Source organism: Pleurodeles waltl, chromosome 9 (assembly GCF_031143425.1).
Source record: "Pleurodeles waltl isolate 20211129_DDA chromosome 9, aPleWal1.hap1.20221129, whole genome shotgun sequence".
Lineage (NCBI taxonomy): Eukaryota > Metazoa > Chordata > Amphibia > Caudata > Salamandridae > Pleurodeles > Pleurodeles waltl.
In genome coordinates this window covers 165,783,991-165,801,347 of record NC_090448.1, presented here as the reverse complement: position 1 = coordinate 165,801,347, position 17,357 = coordinate 165,783,991, and positions in this window count along the sequence as shown.

Genomic DNA, 17,357 nt, shown 5'->3' with positions numbered 1-17,357 from the left:
TGGAAAACGATGGCCAATTAAAGGCGCCTACCCTGTAAACTATCATGAGGGGTGAAGGCAGGTAGGTTGGAGGCCACAGAGCAAGTGAAAACATGAGCACTCATATGGAGTGCTCAAAAGCAAATAAGAAAATTAGTCCTAAAACAGTCCCTAAAATGGCAGCAGTTGATTGATAGTAGTAATTGCTCCTGGAGGAGGGTTAAACACATGCTGTGGGCAAATGGGGAGAAAGAATAGGAGAGCAATGATGGAGGCAGCAAATGGGAAGCCTTTGGGCCGGCTGAAGCCCACAAAGTATATACAAAATGTCTCTTTAAGACAGCGTATGAGCTGTATAGAGCCAAGACCTAAAAAGAAACTTAAAACAGGCTTAGAGACAACCCCTTACTTGCTGTTATTTAGCACTGGTAGGCTCTGACGTCCCTCTTGTTTCCCTGCTTATTAATTGTCAGAGCCTCCTTCTCATCTTGGATTTCTCCTGGGGCTTAATGTATGTATCCCTGCGGTGGAGTATAGACCAAGTACAGCTTCATGTCTGTGGCCAGTATCCTTCCACTGGCCGCATTTTTACTTTTGACATGCACTCTTAGAGTGCATGTCTCTGCAGTTGCTTTCATGTATCACTGTCATCCTCCTGCTGTTGCTGCTCCCTCCCTCATGTTGCATCCTCTGCCTTCCTTCCTCTATTTCCCACCCTCACCATTCTCCCCAGTTCATGTTTGCTTTTGCAGTGCTTTCCCTCCTCTCACTGTCAGCTTACTTTGCATCCTGTGCTCCTTCCACTCTCCGTGCTTTATTATGCCACCACCCTCCTCCTGCTGTCCATGCTTTATTCTGTCACCCTACCCTCTCTCCCTCCCTCCTTCTCTCTTGAGCTGCTGTGCAAAGTCTTGAAGAAAAATATGATATTACACGGTCAACGTTGGCCACATCATATCACAATTTTTCTTTTTGTTTTACTTTGGGCCATGTTGCATAGCATTCTGCACTGCTGTATAACACGATGAAACATTTCTTGCAAAGCCAGAGGCAAAACTATTAGCTGTGCCAATGCTTGTTTGATAAGCAGGATCACAGTCTAAACTGAACACACCCAAAGAAGACAATGAGTGGAACAATACAGGGCCAGACATCCGGTCTGCCTTATGACCCCCTTTTTATGGAGCACTGCTAATTAGTTGATACAAAAAAGGTATGATTGAGCAAAAGAAAAGTCCATATAAAAACTCACAGGCCCGTATTTATACTTTTTTTAGCGCCGCATTTGCGCCGCTTCTTGGCGCAAAACGGCGCAAACCTACAAAATACAATGGCATTTTGCAAGTTTGTGCCGTTTTTGCGTCAAAAAACGACGCAAATGCGGCGCAAAAAAAGTATAAATACGGGCCACAATCTTTTTGTTATCACTTATGTTTCTTCTTTTCTTACTTGAAAAAAAAGATTTGTACTGCTGATTTAGAAAGTTATAAGAAGATTTGATACATGTGTGGCTTTACAATTCGTTGTCTTTTTTTGGCAGCAATCAAGATTCCCGTTCTTTGCCCCAAAGAATCAGATATTGTAATACATTTTGAAGAAATTGTCATGGGCTACTCGTCGTTTATGTCTTTGGTGCACTGGAACTGCAGAAAGGTCTTGAGTCTTGCAGGTTTTGCCTTGACCCAGGTAAGGGCGGCCCTTTCTGGTAGCCACAGTGCTGCCGATGGAGGAACACCAAAAAGCAGCCCGTGCCCTCCAGAAGGAGTCCCAGAGGAGAAAACCCCCAAAGGGAAAAACCTCTAAAGCAGGAACTCCCTGGAACAAAAAAGAAGCAAAAACGCAAGTCTTCCAACAGGAAAAATAATACTGGAAGAAGCTGGAACAGACGAGGAAAAATAACTGGAGAAAAAAGTAGCAGGGGCGAAGATCACCACCAAAGGAAGTGTTGCAGCGCAAGGAGAACAAGAATCACTCACCTTATATACCCAAGAACAGGAAATGACCAACAGGAAGTAGAAAGTCACCATATTGGATTGGGAAGGAAACATAGGAACATATGGAGAAAAGACACCATGTTGAAAAAGGTTCCTAAGGCATGCTGGGAAAAAGAAAGAACATGACTGCTAAATATGCACATGAAAACACAAGGAAAGGAAGAAAAAGAAAAGAAAGAAAGAAAAAGGACAGCTTCACCAGGTAAGTGAGAGGTGTGGGGGAAGGTGCCCAAGTAAGTATCGAGGGTGCGCCACGCCCAAGACTCACTGAGGCCCCATGCCCAATTTGGGGCCTTGAGCAAGAAAGTAAAGCACAGTAGGGGTGCGGCATGCCCAGCCGCTAGGAACCTTGAGAATGCTCAACTCGTGCCGCAGTCCGCCACGTCACGACAGAAATAGGACAATCTAGTTTGATGTTCTTGATCACTTTTCTTTTGAGAAGTCAACACTCGTGTCTTTGATGAGTAGCAGAGGAAACATTTACCTTTTGTTGAAACAGTCATGAGCAATTAAAAAAATGAAAGATTGGATGGATTAATTTACAGGTAGCTATAAGAGATGGTGGATGGTAATTGTGATGAAAAAAAGGCTCCCGTAAAAAAACAATATTATCTACTTTCCTGTTTCTCTGCTCCAGTGGTCCCACCAGTCCTCACATCTCGGTCCCTGCAAAAGCTGAATATATGTGATTCTTCCCAGAAGTTCAATGCTCTATTTGATTCTGTCGTGTGACTGGGGTCATGCTTATCTCAATCGTTTACATAGTAGCCAGCTGCAATGTTCAGAACATCAGAAATGTTCAATCCCACCATCAGTATTTCATTCATATCGTCAGTCCTAGAGAAATTAGGGATTTTACCAGTGATTTAAAGCCCTCCTAAAGGATGAAAGGTTTTGAGCCTCCTAACGATTGGGATTTTATATTGTGGACCTTTTCCTAGGGAATTTATATTAGGGGTGTGCGAAATTCACATAATTTGCTTTAGCATAATTATTCAAAATGTCGGGAAAATTACATGAAATGTATGTGTAATTGTGTGGAATGGAAATCCACAATTTAGCTAAATAGTTTAGTTCAAAATACATTCACATATAAATTTTTGACCCGAGGACTCATTGCGTGCTAAAATAGTGTGAAAAACGGAATTACTGTGAACAACAGCCACTCAAGTTCTGATTGTTTACATTCTTCCCACACTCCACCGCAGTGTAATTATGTGATGTGATGTAGTGGCATAATTTCTGAAAAATTAGGTAACAAGCGTTAATCTAAATTCCCGAAATTACACTAATTATGCTTGCTCAATTTAAAATTGTCCTGGGCCTAACTGTTATGGCCATAAAGGTTTACATTTTGGTGTAGAGTGACTCCCATTGATTTGGTAAAATTGAGATTTGGAAGTGTGCAGTCCAGCATGTTCAGATTATCAAGACATATTTCGACAGGATAAGAAGTTTGACAAATGATTTTCAAGAGGACATCCATTTTCACTGGTTACAGGGTCTGATGCTGGAAAGAGATTTAAGGTCTGAGAGAATCCTGGCATCATAGGTAACATCTGAGAAGACTTTCTGATAAAGCTGAGCATTGTAAGCATGTACATAAAAGATGGTGTAGTATGAAAAGTATAATTGACGCATTATTTATGTAGCATTAATTGGTTAATTGTGTTTGCAACAACAAGGTAACTAATTATGATGTTATTACATGCAACAGCCTACAGGTTAACAATTGCCTAAATCTGAGAAAAAATATTAGGTACAAAAAAGGCAGGGTGTCTCAAAATTAATTTTCCCCCTTCATTTTACATAGGAACCTATAACACAGCTACAGTCCATCCCACTGAACGGATTCACAGCAAAGTTGCCAGAAAGCTAGATCTTGGTCCAAAAGAGTGCTTTTTGTGATTTGGTGTAAATACATTCAGTAGTTTTTGAGCAATTAATGCTCAAAAACTTTGTGTATATCCCACTGGGGATGATCAATGGGTCCGACAGACCTCTAGGAGAGATCTGATTGCCTGCCATCGCATTGACAACAATGTGGCATGAGCCAACCTAGGACTTGGGACTCAGTCCTGATTCCTAAAAGAAATACGAAAAATGACATAAGGTGTGGGGTAGGGATACTCTGAACCTCTAAGCCTGGTGATGGGCTCCAGGGGGGCCCTGTCTGTGGCCGAAACAGCTTTTTATTAAATTTTGCTGTGAATTCTGAGTATCCACAATAAATTGTTTTATTTAAAAAGCATAGATTCCTGCACTAAAAAAAAATACCCTAGGGGTGGGACACGGGGGAGCACACATGTAAATTATAAGGAAGGGACACCTAGCCCCCCTCCCCAAGCCTCTAGGAGACCCTGGGGGACCCCATCCCACGGGCTGATATTTTAACAAAGGGGAGGGGGCCTTGCACCCCTCTCCTCAAGCCTAAAAAAGCAATAGGGACCCCATCTCTTTGGCCGATATGTTTATAAAGCGGATGGGTGTAAGGCCCCCTCCCCAAGTCTCTCAGAGGTCACAGGGATCCTACTCTCAGATGCGGATATTTAAAAGAAGACAAGACGGGCCATGTGCGCCCCCTCCCCAAATTTAAAAGGCCCAAGGACCCCATTCCTTAAGGCCACACCTAAGATAAAAGGGAGAGCCTCTTATGGCCCCAGCGACCCCATCACAAGGGGCCTGCACGTAGAGTAAGCCCCTGGGAGCCCATTCCAGAGACACAGTAGTTTCCCTGCCCACACCAGTGCAGACAGGGAGCCATATGTTTGCTCCTGCTTGGCAGGAGCATTTTTAAGTCATCCACAGGCGGGAGTAAACATGTCTTCCATGCCTGCAGGAGCGTGGGTAGGCAAAGCATATCTGCCCTCACCTGGCAGTAGATTTAAACATGCTCCCAATGGGTGGAAGCACACTTCTGTGGGAAACAGATATTGCTCCTGCCCAGTGGGAGCAAGTATATGCAGATTCTCCCTCCAGTGGGAGCAATGCCAGCTCCTGCAGCATCCAAGGAGCCACATGGGGCCATGGGGGCCCTCAAGCTCCCTCTGTGCCCCCAACTAGTGGTTTATGGGTGCTCAGGGTAGGCACCAGGGCACCCACATCAGGTTCACAGTTCTCAAGGAGGCACAAGGAGGGGGCCCAGTCGACACTTTAAATATGATAGGCCCCTGAGGATGAGGTCCTCGGATCCCAAAGAGGCATGGGAGAGGAACCGCATGTCCCCCTTTTATTTATAACATAGACCATGGCATATTAAGGCTTGAAGAGGGGGCTGCACCACCCACCTTTTCTGGCATTTCACCCCAGGGGATGGGGTTCCTAGGGCCTAATAAGGTTCAGGGAGGAGGGGATGTGTGCACCCCTACATTTAAGTGATGGCCCCAGGGCCCACACAGCCGCCAACAAGTTTTTTGTCAGTGCCTCAGGTGGGCACCTCAGCACCCACCACTGGCCACAGGGGATGAGATCTATGGGTCCAAGGAGACATAGGGAGGAGGGCTACATGCCCCCTCCCCTTTTTTCATGTATTCAGCCCTGGGGTTTGGGGTCCCGATGCACATTAGGCTTCATGGAGGGGCCTGCCTGGTTCCCATCCCTTTTTTATGGAATTCACCTCAGGGATGCAGTATTAAGCATCTGGGAGGGGGATCATGTGCCCCCCTCCCCTACATTTAATTGATGACCTCAGGGCCCACACAACCCCAAATAGTTGTTTATCAGTGCCTTGGGTGGGCACCAGGATAACCAACTCTTTCCTCGGATGATGGAATCCACAGGCCCAAAGAGGCATGGGGAGGATGGCCACACACTCCTTCCTCCTTTATTTATAACATAGGCCCAGGAGATGGACTCTCTGGGGTCCAAGGAAGCTCAGGGAGGAGGGCCACACAGTCCCTTCCCTTTATTTGTGATAGGCCCTGGGCCCTGGAGGAGTGGGACCCTGGGGCCTATTAAGGCTTAAGGAGGGGGCTGCATGGCCCCTTCCCCTTTTTGAATGGTATTTTGCTCTAGGGGATGGGCTCCCTGAGGCCTAATAAGGCCCAGAGAAAGGGTCGTCATCGACCACCTTCCCTTTATGGCAATCGGCCCTTAGGATTTGGTCCCTGGGGCCTATTAGGGCTCTGGATACAAAGCAGGAAGTGACGAGGAGAGAAAGGAGGAGAGAGAGGAAAGGAGACATCTCCAAGGAGAGAGAGGAGAAGCCCGAGATCAGCACCACGGAGGAAGAGATGAGTCCACAGGACAGCAGCAAGACAGAGGTGGAGACAAAGGTGAAGTCTAAGTGGGGTTCGATACAAAGTCGTGGACACTGCCAGAGATGCCATTGCAGCCCAGCCATTGCGGTGACTGCTCGGAGCAGGGTGGGAAGCACCATTCAGGGAAGGGGATAAGCACCTTCATGAAGGGGACGCACATCCCATAGAACGTGACACCATGGGGATATCAGGAGTACGGTATAAAAGCCTCTCTTAATATAGACGTCAGAACTTGTAGACCCCTAACTAGCATTTTTCTCTTTACTTTCCCTCACTTACATGATAACTATAGCACTCCCTCCCATTCATCATGAAATTCCTACCAACTGGAAAATAGACCCAGAGAGGTATTTTTTTTCCACATTTTGTGATCTTGTGACTGCAGACAACAGCAGTGGAATAGAATCCCTTACTCACTGCATTGTCCCTATATTTGTTTTAGCAGACTGGCAGCCACATCACCCTTCAAGCAACCTGTAGAAAGAAAAAGGCTGGGGCGGCCCCTCTGCTATGGTGAATGAGCATCGTCCCACTGCTGAAAGCAGAAAAGTAAAGTGATAATAAAAATATTTTATTGTCTCTTTATTTTTCTGCTTTCTTAGGGCGAGGCATGGCCAGCATCCTCCATGTCAGCATGTGGAGAAGGAGTGGTGGTGCGCTTCTAACTGTGCATGTCAGTTTGACTGACAGTCTGAGGTCAGCCAAAGTGACATGCGCACTTAGAACTCTCCACCCAGCTGTGTTGCACAGCCGGGTGGAGACCAAGCGCAGGGTCTCACTCCCTCCTTGAGGGGCATTTCTGCCCATTCAGGCCAATCCCAGCACTTCTCTTATGTTAATAACAGCATAAGAAAAGCATCAGGAACCTCGGTGGCTGAAGCAGTGGAACACGAAGGTGGCAGGTAAGTTTATTATTGTTTTTTATTGACTCCCTTGCATTCCTTGCTCTGCGTGCTGCCCCTGTGCCTCCTGCTCCACGTGCTGCCCCCTTCCCCACCTCTTCCTGGCAGTAGTCACTACTAGAAAAAGGAAGCCATTACTTCTCGTGTCAAGACCAAGATGCCCTGGCCCACGTTCCATACCTTTTAAACTGTGCTTCAAATACTTGGCCTATATCTATATTGGTGTCTTATATATTCATAACAATATCCAAAAACTCGAATAAACGGCAAAATTCACTGTACAACAAAGCCTCCGGAGCCATATATCTGTCTTTTGCTCCCACACATGGCCCCAGGGCCCCTGCGACCCTCAACTAGTGGTTTGTCCGTTCCTGGGCGGGCACTTGGGCACCCACCTCTGGCCCGGGGGATAGGATCCACAGGGCCCATATAGGCATGGGCAGAGGGCTGTGCACCCCTTCTCTCATTATTTTAAAAATAGGTCCCGGCGACGGGGTCCCTGGGGCCCAAGTAAGTTCAGGAAGGAGGGCCGTCCTATCCCTCCCGTTTATTTATAATAGGCCCTGGTGGATGGGATTCCCGGGACCCAAGGAGGCAAGGTGATGGGGTCCATGAACCCCCTCCACTTTTTTTTATAACATAGGAGCCGGGGGATGGGGTCCTTTGACACCCATTAAGGTTCATGGAGGAGAGCTGCGTGGGCCCCTCCCATATCTTTTGGGGAATGGACTTGTCTGGACCCACTCCCCTATATTTAAATAATACTAGTGGTTTGTTGGTGCCCCAGGTGGGGGCTAGGGCACCCTCCTCTGGGCTTTGGAGATGGGATCCACAAGCTCAAAGAGGCATGGGGAGGAGGGCTGCGCACCATGACCGCTTTATTTATAACACAGGCCCAGGGAATGGTGTCTGAGGGCCAATGGAAGCTTGGGGAGGAGGGCCACCCAATACCTCCTCTTTATTTATGAGAGGCCCAGGGATATGGGATTCCTGGGGTCCAAGCATGCAAGGGGGGCTGTGTGCCCCTCACCTTTAGTTATAATATAGGCCCTAGGGGATGAGGCCCCTGAAGCCTAATAAGGCTCAGGGATGGGGGGGCTGTGTGGCCCCCTTCCCATTTTTATTGCATTTTGGCCCATGGGAAGGGGTGACTGGGGCCTACTAAGGCTCGGGAAGGGGTATACAGGGGCTCCTTCTCCTTTAAAGCACTTGGGCCCTGGGGATGGGATCCCTGGTGCCTCTTAAGTCTCTGAGAGGGGGATATATGTATATATATTAAAATGTTGTCAATCAACAAAGTCTGTGTATAGCCTTTTATGTCTGGATTCACAGTGAATTTATTTGTGTTGAGTAAATTATAATTATAAAGTGCAGTCCCAGTTTCCCTTCCAATGCAATTAGAGAACAGCCACTGCAGGGGTGCCAATATAGCTGGGTCTGAGTAACCCCCCAAACTTGTGTGCAGAGTGTGTTGTAGTGCAGTATATGTTAGAAAATGCCCAGCTGCTATGTCATATGTGTCCCTCATATCCTGAAATGTGTGCAGGCCACTGATGGTGTAGTGGTCATTGACTAGTGACACACTAGCATCTCTGCAGGACTGCCTGCCATGTCTCAGTGTGATATCCTGCATCTCTGGCAGTGCCCATCTTGATAATTGTAGAAAGTATAAAGGGATACTACTGCATGTGTGAACACATCTGTGTCAACATGATCCTTCCACTATCATCAGGTTTGTCTTGTTACGCAGAGTCCTGGAAGAGTCCATGATCCAGTCAAGTATAGGCATGCTGCCATTGATCGGTTCACCAAATAACTTTCCTCTTAGGGCCCCCCAACCAATGCATCAGTCAATGTAATTGTAAGGCTGCATATTATAGTTTGTAATTGAGGCATCCAGGCCCCTTTCCTGCAACGGGCGCTGTAGTTTTTGTAGTGTGACTCTTTTCCTACCAGTACCCTATATTAAGCGCAATAGAAAACTGTGAAGATTGTTAAAAAAGTAACAGGGGAGGAGTACCAGCAGGGCTGTAAAAAACCTTAGTTGTCGTGGTAGTATCATAATTTTAGCTATCGCCACATAACCCATTGGAGAGGGCAGAAGGGAAGTCTGGAATGTTAGGGATCTTCCAATCGATGTGAGTGCCCTGCCCAAACTGGCCTCAATGAGGTCATTAGTTGTGTTAAATATAAATTTACTCCCAGCTATTTAAACATATAAAAGCACCATTCTTCCCGGATCTGTAGAGCTGTACTTCTGTGATTATCGGGTACTGATTCCAGGGGAAACAGTCAGGAATTAAGGCCTGATTTAGACCTCTGTGGTAACGGGTCCGCCATTAGTTTTTAGACGGAAACCCAGTCTGCCGCCATGACAGTCTGCCTGCCATATTTAGATGATGCGGGCCCATAGACTTTAACCCGCCCGAGTCTCGATCGCTCTACCAAGGATTGCCATCCGCCACAATGGGTTCATAGGAAATAGTGGTTGATGGCGGGACTCCAGCCACACTTACCACTGAGCAGATTTGGATGTGCCTTACCACCAAGCAAAAAGTGGAGGTCCGACCTCCACTTCTGAGTTTGAGTACTCTAGGGGAAAGTGGTGAAAGCTCACCTTTTTTCCCAATACCACTCCTGTATTTGAATGGACATGACTGGCAAAACACCATGTATTGCTGCTGCCAGTGGCCCCCAGAGAAAACACAACCCTCCTTCACTGGACATGAAGGTAGGGAACCCTCATTGGCTGTGTATGTTGGAAGGTCACTGCCCATGAGCTTAGGATCAATGAAGACATATATGTCACAGTAATTTTTTTAAAATACTGCGACAAGCATATGTCAGGGAAACAAGTGGGTCAGACAAGTATGGGGACAGTTTGGTACACAACACATATCGCACACATACACAACTTTCATTATAGCATTAGTATTCATTGCCAAATGAATGCTGGAACCACAATGATGGTACAATCACACTTGCCAACTGTGTCCCTGTGTGCACATTGTAAGGAGATCTGTACCTGCCATGCTGTGCATCGAGTTGTGTGTTTAATTTAGTATGTGCATGCTTGCATGTGTGTCTGCATGCGATTGGCCGGTTGAGGTGGAGGGTTGTGTCAGTATGTGTGCTATTTGGACATGGCGTGCATGTTGTTGAGTATGTTGTGTTGTGTGTTGTGTTTTGTGTTGTTGTGTACAACATTCAGGTGAGTGTTGCTGTAAGTCGTCATAATTTGTGTAGTTGTGCTTGTGTCCATGCGGGTTACTGTAGATGAGTGTGTAGTTGTGTTGGTCGAGTTGTGTGTGGGTGCAGTCTCAGTAGTGTGTGTATGTTGTGCCATGGATGTATGTCATTAAGTGTTTGCAGCATGTACGTGTTGTTTTGTGGTGGAATGGCAATAGATAATGGTGTGTACGTGGTGTGATGTGTGTGATGCAGGGGCACACATATGGCAAGGGTATAGTGTGTGAATGTGGCTTACCTCTATTCCACAGCCACTGCCATTGTGCATTGGGTCCAGTGATGTCCTGTTAACAAAACACCAACAGTATACCGCCTGCAGGACTGTAAAATCTAAATATGTGTGGCGGGAACACGCCTGCCTGCCGGCTAGGAGGAGCACTCCGTCATGGTGGTCGGTGGTCCACTCACAGTACATCTAAGTACCTTAGACCTGATATTTTCTTGAATTTGTGCAGTAGCTCTATAAGATATCACATGCCACCAGCCAAATGTGTTTATCCCTGAGTCTAAAGCATGCATTCTAGTGGCTCCCTGGCCAATGCGAAAATTAATGGAGAGAGAGGACAATGTTGCTGGTTTCCTCAACATTAGTCAAAGCGGTCCAAGATAATTTGGCCCGTCTTGATGCTGGCCATTGGATTGATGTAGAATGTTCATTCCTAGCTGAGAAATATCTGGCCCATACCCATTCTCTTAAGGACTGCCTGAATATTAGACCACCTCAGAGTGTTCAATGCCTTTACAATATCTAGAGTTACTGCCAGGCATTTTTAATTGCTGTTTTATTTTTTTACAGGATGCAGGGAAGAGTAACTGCTTACTGCTTAAGACTTGCAAGCACAAGAGAGTGATACCCACTTGTGTTGGGTCCATCTATGGGAAAGAATGGCTGGCAGTTCCTGCAGAGTGTCGGTGCTATCGCAACTGAGTTTTTGTTAGTATTGAGAACACATTATAGAACAGAGCAGGGAAAATGAACTACATTTACAGCAGTCCATGAACTCTCACATAGTGTTCAGATGTGATGGCCATCTTGAACATCTGGGTATAACTTTCTTTGTGGGACAAAGTGTCTTTGCTGTACAACCATGATTCAATGTTGTAACGTCCAGGATCCTGCTATAAGGATCTGGCATTGTCTTTGAAAAGAACTGTTGCTTCGTTTGCACATTTTTGAAGGACAGAACTATTTCTCAAAGTCTAGCTGTATAGTGGAAACAAATGTTGAACTATTTGAAGATTTAACAATAACATCTCTTACAGTCTGTATGACTGTCACAGTTGAAGTTCATCCTTTGATGAACAGGAAGGATTCTAAAGTCAGGACTATGTAGACCAAGCTATGTCTATATGTCAAATTGTAAGGTATTATAATTGTAGCATGTTAACATGAGTTGCTAAGAAAGGAATTGCAAAATATTAATGCTTCCTAATTTCCTTACAACGAGACAAGAGGGAAAAATAAACTATAAGGAAAGTGCATAGTGTGAAATATTGAGTTACTTTACTTATAAAGAGAAGTGACGAGTCAGAGTGGTGAAGGCCACTGTTTGTTTATTCTCAATGCATTCTCATTTTCCCTTTTCTACCACTGGGCCGCACATCCATGCATATGTGGAGATTGGTGGAGGTGGTCTGAGGTGGAAAAGAGGATCACTTGCGTTGGAATCCAAGCACAAGTTCATCCTGACAGAATCCTTTACAGGTCTAGGGACAATTAATACTTGATATTCTCTACCTCCATTACGGTTTCTTGGCCCAGCCATGAGCACCAATTACAGTGATTTGAGATACAGTAGAGCAGTGGTTCACAACCAGTGGTCCAGGGACCACTGGAGGTCTGGCAAGCCTCCTCATGGTGTCCTTAACAGCCTAGAAAATTGAATAATATTAACAGGGTATGAAAGTGTATATAATTGAAATGGCTAAATGTACAATTAAACATTTTAAAACATACTCTAAATGTCAAGGAATTTGAAATCGGAGGCTGAAAATTAAATTGGTATCCTCAGATTGATTCGTGGGAGCAGTGCAGTTGCATCAAACAGAATATAGTGTGGACGATGGGTGGCTTCAACCGAAAATAGAAAAGCTCCAACCTTCCTATTAAAATTAAAATGTTTATTTTTTTATTTATATGTATAGCAAATTCAATAAAATGTATTATTGTTTGTGTATCTTTTTGATGGGATGCTTGTTTCTGTATTTTTTGTTTATTGTTTTGCAGTTCAAATCATCAACAATGTTTAGGCTTGGGTTCCCAGCTTCCCTTGATGACTCTGTGGGGGTTCACTGCTTCCAATGATGATTTAGAGGGTGTTCTCGGGTTACAGTAATGATAAAGTGGTGGCCCACAGATGTCAAAAGTTAAAACCCACTGCGGTAGAGTGTATCTTGCATTGTGTTAATTGAAACTCTGTTGTTCGCCAGATCACAGCTCCTCTATTGTGCAGAATCAATTAAAAAAAAGAATTTCATAGCTTCTCTGAAAGGAGCATCTGAAAGCCAAATGTGCTATCTTCATGTACATAAGGTGAACACATGGGGAGTCATTCCGACCCTGGCGGTCAAAGACCGCCAGGGCCGCGAATGGAGGAAGCACCGCCAACAGGCTGGCGGTGCTTCCCTGCCCATTCTGACCGCCGCGGTCAGAAAACCGGGTCCGGCGGTTTCCCGCCGGATTTCCCCCGGCTGGGCAAATCCGCCAGGGCAGCGCTGCAAGCAGCGCTGCCCAGGGGATTCTGACCCCCTTCCCGCCAGCCTGTTTCTGGCGGTTTACACCGCCAGGAAGAGGCTGGCGGGAACGGGTGTCCTGGGGCCCCTGGGGGCCCCTGAACTGCCCATGCCAGTGGCATGGGCAGTGCAGGGGCCCCCTAACAGGGCCCCAGCCTGCTTTTCACTGTCTGCCTAGCAGACAGTGAAAAGCGCGACGGGTGCAACTGCACCCGTCGCACACCTGCAACACCGCCGGCTCCATTCGGAGCCGGTTTCAATGTTGCAGGCCCCCTTCACGCTGGGCCGGCGGGCGCTAACATTGTTAGCGCCCGCTGGCCCAGCGGGAAGGTCGGAATGCCGCCAGCGGTCTTTTGACCGCGGAGCGGTCAAATGGCGGTTCCCGCCAGGCGGGCGGCGACTGCCGCCCGCCGGGGTCAGAATGACCCCCATGGTCTTTGCAAAACATTGAGGGGGTTATTCTAACTTTGGAGGAGTGTTAATCCGTCCCAAAAGTGACGGTAAAGTGACGGATATACCACCAGCCGTATTACGAGTTCCATAGGATATAATGGACTCGTAATACGGCTGGTGGTAAATTCGTCACTTTTCCGTCACTTTTGGGACGGATTAACACCTCCTCCAAAGTTAGAATAACCCCCTGAGTCACATAATTGCTGTTTATAAGTCAAAATCATAAAGGAGAATATTTACCTACATGAAAGCATTTTGCAATGTAGAGTAGCCATATGGCGTATGCTTCGATAGAGCTGTGCCAGTCTGCAACATGCAAAAACATCAGTTGATCCAGAGCCACAAACTGGGTTTTTAATTTGGGGAGGTACCCTTACCAACTTAATAAACAATTTGGTTCACTGTAATAGGTGCTCAATCCCTGATAGACGTGGCACATCAGATAAAGCATCAGATAAAATCCCAAAGAATTGTGCTATGTTCATGGACTACCAAACAGCATTAAAATTAAGAACAGTGAACGATAAAGTTCCCAAATTATTCAGAAAAATCCAGAAAATGGTAATAAATGTAAGCACACACAAATCATTAAAATGAGTTAGGGATAATTGATTTTTAAATGTTTAGGCAAAATGCACCAAGAAGTCACAAAGCACCATTCAGACTGAATGTTCACAATGAAGAGGTGTAGTGTAGTTAAACATGGACTTCTCACTTGTACAAAATTAACATAAATATTTGCCGGAATGTACCTAACCCTGCTTCAAGTTCAGGACTATTTTTCACAAATGTAGTATATTGTTATTTCAAGAGGAATGTCAGCATTCACAAACTGACCCATTCACAAATTATTGGGATTGGAATAAGAACCAGTCACAAGGTGAAATAATTTGTGGCAAGATTAAGGCTGTGCTTAAATAAAAGAACCACAATATGGTGTTTTCTCAATGAGAATCATAAAATTATCATTCATAGCTTGTACTTTGCTGCGAGGAAAACACCAGAGACATGTGATTGCAATGTTTGTATGTATGTACCCCAACCAATCAAACAACAGTGCCATTAAAGAAAAAATAACCCAATTACAAACAACAATTTAGAGTAAATGATTGAAAGAATAATGAGGAAACTGTCACTGAAATTGAGTTGATTAGATATTGTTTCAGAAGTTACTAAACAAAATCAAACAAGCGCATTACAAAATATATTTCAATATACATCAGTAGAATCAGTAGCAATTTTGAAAGAATAACAAAGTCTTCTCATAGAGGTTCAGCAGACCAAGTGATGCCAACCAGTGAGTGAATGAAACTAGAAAAAGTTTGGGTGTAGGTGGGAACTTATGTTTACTTCCAAACTGTAATACATTTATGGAAATTCATTTGAGCTAATGGAGTGATTCAGAAGGTGTACTCCCTATGATCATTTTGAAGGTAGTGATCTTGACTCAGATTCTCAGCATGTTTTGCAGTGATGAACACACTTTGAGAGGAAGGCCGCTCCCCTACCTGAGGAGATTGCACCATTTCTGATTGAAGCAGCTAGGTTCCTGTGGTATCAGAAATTTGTTGAGTGCTCTTGCCGACAAATGTTAAGGCTTTTCCTGTAAAAGTTACTTTCCTACAAAATGAGTAAAACTGCTAAGAAGTTTTCTTTTCTGAGGTACTTTGGGAGCCTCAAGAGGTAGTTGGAGTAATATCAGTTCACAACAGAATAGCTATAATGGGGAGCAAAGTGCAATAGGTCCACGCAACCCTACCAGCACTCTACAGACAACTCTGAATACTCACCTAAATATCAGTATTTATTTGTTGCAGGCTATTGAAGATCCACACACCTGCAGGCCCAGACAGCATGTTCCACAGGATGTAGGACATTATGAAACTAGCCACCATTATCTCTATGATCTTCTTTGATACCTGGTGTCCTGCAATGCTGGAGCAATTCCCCTGAGATATAGATTTGAAATTGTGGATACAACTTCCTCATGGTAGTTCTCTCATCAGAAAACCAATTTTCCTTTTTCCCCCAGACAGGGATCCCTACATTAACCTTCTCTTTCACAGGATTACTCAAATGAGGTACAGTGAGTTTAAATGTCATTACTAAAGTGAGCAGCCTATTTATGGTGGCTAGGTACCCCATAACCAATTCCTAGCTGACCTTAATGTGTCTCATTTCCTCTTTCTCATTAATTTGATGTTCCACTTGATTGGCCTGATCTCTGCCTGACTAGTAAGGCCAACCTTTGATTCCCAAAAAGCCTTACTCAGCAAAGCTTTCCACACATTTGTGGTAAATCATGGCTGAACATCTGTTCATGCCTCAGGGCATCTTCAGGTAAGTCCAATGAAACCTCCTTGCCTTCATTAACAATAATTATACTTGATAGTTTTGCCTATTTGACTATAGGAGAAGATGGCCACTGGCAATCCCATTTACATTCCATACCAAGTTTTTGGGACTAGGTCAGGTGAGTCACTAAAGTACCTTTGACTGAATAAATATACAATGTGAACATTTTGTAACTGTTTAATGGAAGATGTGAGATCTGTTTCTGGATTCAGGAGTTTTAACTAGAATTTATTTAATGTGCCTTTCTAACTTCATGTCAATGACTGCTTACAGGCTGAAGAAAATTGTGCAAGTCAAAATGTACTCAGAAGTCAGTCTTTGGGCATAAGCCCGTCAGCTGTTAGTGTTATACACTAAGTTATCAATCAATCAATCAAGGAATTTGTAAAGCGCACTACTCACCCGTGAGGGTCTCAAAGCGCAGGGCTCTGTCGTGAAGGTATAGTGTTATACACTAAGTCAACATAAGGCACATTTATAATGGGCACAATATTCTACTTCATAGTAATGTAGGCCAGCACATACATATCTGGACAGAAAAGCCTTGAATTCTAGACGATCCGGTGTATCCAACAAAGTCTCACATGTTGCAAGCCAGTTTCCTGCTCATATGATTTCCAGTGGGAGAGAAGGGAACATCAATATAATTACAATCTATGTAGCTTAAGTACGATAATCAGAGCAGAGACCAAATTAAAGGACATAAATGTAGAGGTTATGAAAAGCAACCAAACAGGGCTCCAATGATAGAGACGTTTAACTACATATGGTTTCCGATATGCGTCTCTTTCTGAGGTCACATGTTATTTTTCCCAGCTTTTGTATCAATTAACTAAAGAACCACAGAAACCATAAACAGTATAGTAGAATTAGATAGTGTTTTTAGAAATACAAATTGTTCTTTGGTGGATATTACAGTAAAAATGCATGTCTATTTTTCACAACATTTCATTAAAATATTTTCAAATATCCTGGGTTTTCTTAGTGTTGTTGGCTTGAGAATCCAGTCAAAAGAATCACATTTGGTATTATCTTCACAATAATAACACCAAATACACATCTGACCTTGATTGCTTTGATGTATAGCATGTTATGACATATGATATCATTTTAAGGACAAAGGATATTAGGTTTTACTTTTCAGAATAGTTACATTTTATCTTCTGTGGGTTCGCTGCATTATTTTCATTTAATATAGTTAACATTTTCATTACAGTTCAGGCTGGGCTTTGGCTTCAATTTACTTTTTATATGAATTCTGTACTGATGTCAGCCCGAGAAATGTTCTGATGATATTCTTTCTTGTCACTGGGCGTAGTCTAGTCAGTCTTCTTTGGAGCTTCATGGGGCAAACCATTATCTGCTCTTGCAGGAGAAATCTACTTGAGGCAAGAGATTTGATGGATGACCCATGCAAAGACAGGAATTCCTTC